Here is a 9,933-nt window from a genome sequence, read left to right on the forward strand (position 1 = left end):
CGTGTGATTTGGGCCCTATGGTGGGTTTGCTCTGTCTGCGTGGTTGTACATGGCTCACTCTGCTCCTTACGTGCTCCAGGCCTGAGGGTTGCACACGTCACCTCTGCTCACGTCCAGCTGGGCAGAACTTAAATAAATCCTACATTCCTGTTCTCCTACTGGGAAGGGAGGCCTGGATGTAGTGTTTATTCTCAGTAGCCATTGGTTCAGCTAAAACACAGACATAATCTCATAATGGCAGAAGAGGAGAATGTATAATGAGGCCAACTGTTGGCATATGCCATGTCCTTTATCTCATGATTGTTTTCTTATTTCTTTCCCATTAAAACTAAGGATATTTCTTTGCACTTAAATGCTTAATCATTTCCCCTACACTAAGTAGTATTTATATTGAGAGAAATTTAGCTTATTCTTTCTATAGTTGTTACGTTTTTTTTCCTACAATGAAAATAGCCCTTTCATCATGTATTATTATTATTTTTTGGTGGTACGTGGGCTACTCCAGCTTTCTTTTGGTTTCCATTTGCATGAAATATCTTTTTCCATCCCCTCACTTTCAGTCTCTATGTGTCTCTAGGTCTGAAGTGGGTCTCTTGTAGATAGCAAATATATGGGTCTTGGTTTTGTATCCATTCAGCCAATCTGTGTCTTTTGGTGGGAGCATTTAGTCCATTTACATTTAAGGTAATTATCGATATGTATGTTCTTATTCCCATTTTCTTAATTGTTTTTGGTTCGTTATTGTAGGTCTTTTCCTTCTCTTGTGTTTCTTGCCTAGAGAAGTTCCTTTAGCAGTTGTTGTAGAGCTGGTTTGGTGGAGCTGAACTCTCCCAGCTTTTGCTTGTCTGTAAAGGTTTTAATTTCTCCATCAAATCTGAATGAGATCCTTGCTGGGTAGAGTAATCTTGGTTGCAGGTTTTTCTCCTTCATCACTTTAAATATGTCCTGCCAGTCCCTTCTGGCTTGCAGAGTTTCTACTGAAAGATCAGCTGTTAACCTTATGGGGATTCCCTTGTGTGTTATTTGTTGTTTTTCCCTTGCTGCTTTTAATATGTTTTCTTTGTATTTAATTTTTGACAGTTTGATTAATATGTGTCTTGGCATATTTCTCCTTGGATTTATCCTGTATGGGACTCTGTGTGCTTCCTGGACTTGATTAACTATTTCCTTTCCCATATTAGGGAAGTTTTCAACTATAATCTCTTCAAATATTTTCTCAGTCCCTTTCTTTGTCTCTTTTTCTTCTGGAACCCCTATAATTCAAATGTTGGTGCATTTGATGTTGTCCCAGAGGTCTCTGAGACTGTCCTCAGTTCTTTTCATTCTTTTTTCTTTATTCTGCTCTGCAGTAGTTATTTCCAGTATTTTATCTTCCAGGTCTCTTATCCGTTCTTCTGCCTTAGTTATTCTGCTATTGATCCCATCTAGAGTATTTTTCATTTCATTTATTGTGTTGTTCATCATTGTTTGTTTCATCTTTAGTTCTTCTAGGTCCTTGTTAAATGTTTCTTGCATTTTGTCTATTCTATTTCCAAGATTTTGGATCATCTTTACTATCATTATTCTGAATTCTTTTTCAGGTAGACTGCTTATTTCCTCTTCATTTTTTAGGTCTGGTGGGTTTTTATCTTGCTCCTTCATCTGCTGTGTGTTTTTCTGTCTTCTCATTTTGCTTATCTTACTGTGTTTGGGGTCTCCTTTTTGCAGGCCGCAGGTTCGTAGTTCCCATTGTTTTTGGTGTCTGTCCCCAGTGGCTAAGGTTGGTTCAGTGGGTTGTGTAGGCTTCCTGGTGGAGGGGACTAGTGCCTGTGTTCTGGTGGATGAGGCTGGATCTTGTCTTTCTGGTGGGCAGGTCCACGTCTGGTGGTGTGTTTTGGGGTGTCTGTGGACTTTTTATGATTTTAGGCAGCCTTTCTGCTAATGGGTGGGGGTGTGTTCCTGTCTTGCTAGTTGTTTGGCATAGGATGTCCAGCACTGTAGCTTGCTGGTCGTTGAGTGAAGCTGGGTGCTGGTGTTGAGATGGAGATCTCTGGGAGCTTTTCGCCATTTGATATTATGTGGAGCTGGGAGGTCTCTTGTGGACCAGTGTCCTGAAGTTGGCTCTCCCACCTCAGAGGCACAGCACTGACTCCTGGCTGCAGCACCAAGAGCCTCTCATCCACTCGGCTCAGAATTAGGGAGATAAAGTAGAAAGAAAGAATTAGTAGAAGTAGAAAGAAAGAAAGAAAGAAAGAAAGAAAGAAAGAAAGAAAGAAAGAAGGGAGGGAGGGAGGAAGGAAGGAGGGAAGGAAAAAAGAAAGAAAGAAGATAAAGTGCAATAAAATAAAGTAAGATAAAATATAATAGTTATTAAAATAAAAAAGTAATTTTTAAGAGAAAAAAAAGAAAAAAAATTAAAAAAAACACAAAACGGGCGGATAGAATCCTAGGACAAATGGTGGAAGCAAAGCTATACAGACAAAATCTCACACAGAAGCATACACATACACACTCACAAAAAGAGGAAATGGGGAAAAAATCTTAAATCTTGCTCTCCAATCCCACCTCCTCAATTTGGGATGATTGGTTGTCTATTCATGTATTCCACAGATGCAGGGTACATCAACTTGATTGTGGAGCTTTAATTCGCTGTTTCTGAGGCTGCTGGGAGAGATTTCCCTTTCTCTTCTTTGTTCTCACAGCTCCCAGGGGCTCAGCTTTGGATTTGGCCCCGCCTGTGCGTGTAGGTCGCCGGAGGGCGTCTGTTCTTCGCTCAGACAGGACAGGGTTCAGCCGCTGATTCGGGGGCTCTGGCTCACTCAGGCCGGGGGCGGGGGGTGGGGGGGGGAGGGCGGAGCACGGAGTGCGGGGCGGGCCTTCCGCGGCAGAGGCCAGCATGACGTTGCAGCAGCCTGAGGCACGCCGTGCGTTCTTCCGGTGGAGTTGTCTGGCAGTGGCGGGCTGCACAGGCTCCCCAAAAGTGGGGTGTGGATAGTGACGTGTGCTCGCGCACAGGCTTCTTGGTGGCGGCAGCAGCAGCCTTAGCGTCTCATGTCCGTCTCTGGGGTCCGCGCTTTTAGCCGCGGCTCGCGCCCGCCTCCGGAGCTCCTTTAAGCGGCGCTGTTAATCCCCTCTCCTCGCGCACCAGGAAACAAAGAGGGAAGAAAAAGTCTCTTGCCTCTTCGGCAGCTCCAGACTTTTACCCGGACTCCCTCCCGGCCAGCCGTGGTGCACTAACCCCTTCAGGCTGTGTTCACGCCGCCAACCCCAGTCGTCTCCCGGAGCTCCGACCGAAGCCCGAGCCTCAGCTCGCAGCCCCGCCCGCCCCGGTGAGTGAGGAGACAAGCCTCTCGGCCTGGTGAGTGCCGGTCGGCCCTGATCCTCTGTGCGGGAATCTCTCCGCTTTGCCCTCCGCACCCCTGTTGCTGTGCTCTCCTCCGCGGCGCCGAAGCTTTCCCTCTCCGCCACCCGCAGTCTCCGCCCACGAAGGGGCTTCCTAGTGTGTGGAAACTTTTCCTCCTTCACAGCTCCCTCCCACTGGTGCAGGTCCCATCCCTATTCTTTTGTCTCAGTTTATTCTTTTTTCTTTTGCCCTACCCAGGTACGTGGGGGGTTTCTTGCCTTTTGGGAGGTCTGAGGTCTTCTGCCAGCGTCCAGTAGTTGTGCTTTAGGAGTTGTTCCACGTATAGATGTATTTCTGGTGTATCTGTGGGGAGGAAGGTGATCTCCGCGTCTTACTCTTCCGCCATCTTCCCGGAAGCTCCATCATGTATTTTATAGCTAATAATGATCATGGTTTTAAAAAAATCAGCCAATGAGAGAGAAGGGAAACATCCCAGATTTCTGCACATTGAGAAAAAAATGTCATTAACTTTTTTTTTTTTAATACGTTGGGAGTAGGAGTTTATTTATTTATTTATTTTTGCTGTGTTGGGTCTTCGTTTCTGTGCTCGGGCTTTCTCTAGTTGTGGCAATTGGGGGCCACTGTTCATCGCGGTGTGCGCGGGCCTGTCACTATCGCGGCCTCTCCTGTTGCAGAGCACAGGCTCCAGATGCGTAGGCTCAGTAGTTGTGGCTCACGGGCCTAGTTGATCCGCGGCATGTGGGATCCTCCCAGACCAGGGCACGAACCCGTGTCCCCTGCATTAGCAGGCACATTCTCAACCACTGCGCCACCAGGGAAGCCGCTGTCATTAACATTTTGATGACTATTCTTTCCTACACCTTTTTAGAAACATACACTCCATTTTCTAAAGATTTTATCAAAAGGTGATCATATAATAATGCTGCCTTTACTGTATAAACTTTTAAAAACTGCAGTTTTCTTTTCATTGTCTTTTCTCTTCCCTCTAAGTAAATAACTCTAGGAATCAATGTTACCACTTTGGTATGTTTCTTGGCTTACTTTAATTGATGATCATATAATTATATTCATACATATATTTACACACCTGTATAATTGTATGTATATTCAAATATTTGGGTATTTGGTTTAGAAAAGTGGGATAATGTTATATATTACTACATATTGAATTATAATGCAATATATTATTACATGTATTTCTCTGCCTCTTAACTGTCTTACTTAACAGCATGTTGTAGAAATCTTTTCAATCATTGATTTTAGAATGAAATTATTCTCTGTAATTGCTGCATGTAATCTCATGGTATATATATGTTTTTATCACAACTTGTTCAAATTTTTACCCATTAATGGACATGCATTTTTTTCCCACATTTTTTATCCCGGCCCTGAAAAACGGCATTAACCATTCTTATATACCAGTACTTTATTTCTATAGAATAGATTGCCAGTAACAGGGATGCTGATGCAAAGAGTGTGTGTACTTTAAATTTTGCTTTTCCAAAAGGCTGTAACAATTCATACTTCCTTCGGCAACGTATGACTATATCCTTTCCCATATCTCCATCAGCCATAGGTGTTATCACTCTTTTAAATCTTACCAATATCATATGTGAAGTGATATCTCATTGCTACTTTAACTTTTCATTTTGCAATCATTGAGATTATGTGTGTGTCTGTGTGCATGTGTGCGTATGTGGTATTTTTTAGGCTATTTGAAAATATTGTAAAACAAAACCCATGAATTTTAGTACTTCAGTGACATATAGTGCACTCTAAATTTGTCTACAGAAGGCCGTTTCAGCTGTTCAAAAGCTAAAAAATTCTGCGTACAACATTTTTTGTGATATGAAATAACCATTTCACTGCTCTTTTTCTTTTCAGAAGCAGTTTCAAAATTTAAATTGCCTAATTAACTGGTTGTTTTATTATTATTTAAACCCAGTAGATGACTAAATAACTAGTAAGCGTCTACTGCCAGGTAGATATTTGCTATGCATCCCATTACTCCAAAAGTAAACATTTGTCTATTTTTACAATGTTTAAAAATACTTGGGTTACTTTAATCTTAAACTTTTTAGCAGTCAATTTAGAAAAGGGTCGACTGCAAGCTCTTCCGGACCTATCTGGCTGGGTCTTTTCAGGGTAAATGTAATTGCCCATCTCAGGAGGCTAAGATGCTAGTTCTGTAAGTTTGACATAGGTGAACTTACCTAAAGACTAAGAGAAATAATTTTGTCATAATTCAGACTAGTGGTAGTCTCTTAGTATGAAGACATAAACTTTAAGCATTGAAATCATTTATTATGTTTAACATAATTGATTTTGCTGAACATTAAAACCAGTCTTCTCCAGTGTAAAAGTCTTGGGTTAGGTGTTTAAAGAGAACAGTAGGGTCAGCCCATGTATTTTTCAAATAGGATTATTTGTGGATTTATTACATATGTCTTCTATCTATTTAAAATCTGAAATCTTACAAAACTGTTTCTTTATGCCATTATGCTAGTGACCAAATATTACAGCTTGATTTACTTATGCCAGTCCCAACTTTTAAAACCTATTCAAGGGAATTCCTGGTGGTCCAGTGGTTAGGACTCTGCACTTTCATTGCCAGGGCCCAGGTTCGACCCCTGGTCAGGGAACTAAGATCCCTCAAGCTGTGCCGTGTGGCCAAAAAAAAAGCCTATTCAAACGTCCCACTCATATTTTTACATAGGCACTGCAACTGCTCTTAAAAATTCAGAGTGCATGATTACTGTAGCTGTATGTAAATGACATACATGTTACGGATGCCAAAATCTAATACATGTGTTAGGTTGTAGTAATTTCCCCCTCGTGGTATCATGTTTCTCTTAAATCTTTAGGAGTCTGTGGGTTGCAATCTAAAGGGTCTGAGTGCTAGGTCAATTTTTTAAATATAAAGCTGTACAAAATTGTAGCTACTTGTTACTATGTGTTCGAGACAGAAACTGTGAAATCAGTTTGGTTGTTCTTGTGACATTTTAAACAAGCAAAAAAGTTAAACTGTCTATAAAGAAACTGCATTTGTAAGTTTTATTATTAAATCACCACTGCTTTGCTGACTAATAAAAATGGAAAATGTGTGCTTTTATAGGTTTATAAAAAGGCAAGCTATCGTTTCATGAAAAATATCTTGTACCGATTGAATACAGGTGGCTGCTTGTTTGGACTTTGAAGATGTAAAGGCTTAGTATAGATGTCTGAAAAAGGTAATACAGCACAATAAAAAAAAATCTTCCTCCCTTTGCTCATCAATCCTTTGGGTATTCCATGTCAAATAAACGCTACAACAATTTATACTAAGAGTACACAGTGGAAGTGCCAACCCTAACACTCCTTAGGACTGGATACCTGCCAGGTTTTTCACACCAATATTTAATGTGAACTAAAACGTCTTTTCCATTGGAAGTGTGAGAAGGAGCTTGCTTTCCTATATTTGGCTACGCGCTTACATGAAGTATAAAGTCAAATACCCGTGATGTTCTCTTTATTTCAACCATGATGAATTGTGTTCATTTGTTTAAGTGCATGTGGCAGCTTTAGTGTTCCAACTATAAATTTTGGTTAACTTCTATTGACATGCTGTATTAAACTTAAGAAAAACAAATTACACTTCACCCGTTTTAATTGACTAAATGTGTCAAAAACACAGTAAGTATAACACGAAAGGTCAGAGCCTTCGTCTACACTGTAATGGGTGTCATGGCAGGGATCCAACTTTTCTTGTACATTTCATTTTTCACCAAGTTTGAGGACGAGGCATACGTTTCACGTTCACTTCCACTTCTCATTTGTACTTCAAAGTTTATCACAGGCGGTGTGACTACCAAGAACACTTTTCTCTTGTGCTATTTAAAGTTCTCTTCACAGTGACGTGCCTGCCCAGAGAATACTGATGTTCTCCTGTAAACAAGGCCTCGAGAACGGACTGCGGCATTCTCAGGAACAGAATGCTGATTTATAGCACACCATAGATCAATGTAGCACTGTCTGGAAAAGACCTCGTTTACATATCTAGTCCGTGCTTCCACGATTGAACCAGCAACCGCGTGGCTAGGGGCCGGCTTAAACTTGGCACCCTGGATTCCCTTAGGATCTGATTAAAGTTACCAGTTCTTTTGCTCTGCGTCCAGTGGTTTATATGAATCTTTATTCCTCCATTAAAATTTATTAGCTTGATGCCTGGTGATTACATAATATTCATGAAGCTCTCTCTCACCGGCTACCACCCACCTGTCCTATTTTTTCCAGAGTTACCTCTTGGTCTGGGATCTTTTCATCCCCTTTCTCAAAATCACCTCCTTTTCAAGGGTTCCAACATGAGTTTCCAGTGTGAATTTACGTCTGGAAAAACTCTCCACGGGGCAGGTGTTTGCAAAGTGTTACGTTTCGTATTGGAGAAGACAGAGATTCTAAATCTTAAAGTTTATGCCACTTTCACCCCTGCTTGTAACAATCTCGTTCCGTATGACATGCTTTACCAGCAAGAAACCACACGTTTTATGTTGGCACTAATGTGAGACAGTCAGTGTTTGTTCTGCTCGGATCCACATGGGGTGGGAAGCCTAACAGTCATCCTTATCCAAGAAGCTCAGACACTGCCTGATGGAGCCTAATCAGGGCTTTCGATTCTCCTTAAAGAAAGGAAGAGACCACCCCCTGACCCCACCCCAGGGGATCACTACTACCGTGAAGATTCGATGAGAATGAGTCTGGTTCTAAATGACGGGCTGGCAGATTTTCTGTAAAGGGCCAGAGAGGGAAAATTTTCAGCCCCAAAGCCCAGATGGTCTCTGTCACAGCTATTCAGCTCTGCCATCCACAGCACAACCTTCGGCATTGTGTAAACGGATATGCGTAGCTGTGTTCCAATAAATATTTACGGGCAATGAAATCTGAATCTCATATTAATTTCACGTGTCATGAAACAGTCTTCTTCTGACTTTTTCCCAACCATTTAAAAACATCAATACCATCCTTAGCTTGGGGGCCATACAAGAACAGTTGGCAGGCTGGATTTGGCTTGAGGGCCCTAGCATGCCACCCCTGCTCTAAGCTAATATAATATTAAGTTCTAAAAGGCCCAAGACATTTAGAGTAGGGAGGTTACCCTTTTAAAATAGAGTTGCTCTAGTCATCTCTTGCATACAAGAATCGTTTCCCTCCCTTCCCTCATTTTTGGGTCAGATGGTAAATATGGTGGCGTTTGGAGTCTAATCCTGTGAGAATGAGGTGTAGCAAAGGGTGGGTGATGCCCGGCCCGTATCTGTTCCCTCCTCGCCATCCCTACTCCCATCCTCTCTGCTGCTTGGTTCAGCAGGCCCGGGCCTCTGTGTGAGGTTTTCTTTGGCTTCTGTGAGGTGCCTTTGGCCCCTGGGGAGGCTGTGCTAGAAGTGCTGAGGCATTAAGGTCCCTTGGGAGTAGCCCTTGGCCAATGACTGAGTCGGAGGGTAAGTATCCCCGGTGTGGGTTGTCCCCGAGGGATGGTCTGCATTGCCTCTCTGGTTCCTCAGGGCGATGGGAGCCCCCGTTGCTAACAGCTGCAACCTGCTCAAAAACATAACCTTGATTGGCCTCCATCCTTTTCTGTTTCATCCTGACTTCTCTCCTCGTGCTTCTCAGGACTCCCTCCCAAATAAACAACCTGCTCGCTAGAGTCTCAAAAGACAGCACATTCTTAAATTCAAAAACAGCCTTTTGTAAATAATGAAGGCCACCGGCCTAGGTTGTAAACTTAACTCCTTGCTTTCTGTAGGCAGAGCCGGCCACCTGTCCTTTGATTATGGCGGTGACTTTTTCTCCTCTTTCGTTTTCGGCCAAAGGGCAGAAATCAGAGCTACTTGGCCATCTGAATGCTTGCTAACCAAAGAGCGTTCTGAGAAGTGGTGTGACATTTCCACCCAGGTCACACTGGTTGCTGTGCCCCGTGTGCTGTGACACATGACACAAGAAAATAGGCCAGAGGGGACACTGTGTGTCCTCTACCTCCTCCCCCAGACCAGCCTGTGACATGTCAAAGACTATCTCTATGACAGCTCACTTTCTCTTTTCTGTTGTGAAGTGTAGGACTGGGATGAAGAAAAAGGATACGGTCTCTTTGAACTCCAAATCCTTGATAACTTTTACTCCGCGTCTAGTCCACTGCAGATTTTCTTACTGCCCTCTGCAACTCTGACCCATCTGCTGACCTTTCTTCCAAAGCACCTCTGCTTTATGGTGCTAGAATAAGCTATTCCAAAAAAACAATTATTAAATTTTTATTAAAACTCTTTAAGAAGTAGTTAAAAGTTTTGCCCCGATGATGCCCTCACTCTGGATCTTTCTTTCATTACCAGGAAGCGTGGATGTGCTTTACTAACATTCCCTCTACTGGATCCTGTTTTTGAAAAGTACAATGTATTTACTACTTATGGTGTAAGTGGAAAAGGAATAGGGGTGACCAGAAGCCTTTTGAAGGTAAAATTTTCTTGAGGAAAGAGAAATAGAGTGAATAAGTGCAAAGGAGAGACATTACAATTACATTTATAGCAGGAAAAGAGGGTGAAGGATCTGAAATCATTAAATACCGA

The sequence above is a fragment of the Stenella coeruleoalba genome (genome assembly GCF_951394435.1).
Source record: "Stenella coeruleoalba genome assembly, chromosome: 7".
Taxonomy (NCBI): domain Eukaryota; kingdom Metazoa; phylum Chordata; class Mammalia; order Artiodactyla; family Delphinidae; genus Stenella; species Stenella coeruleoalba.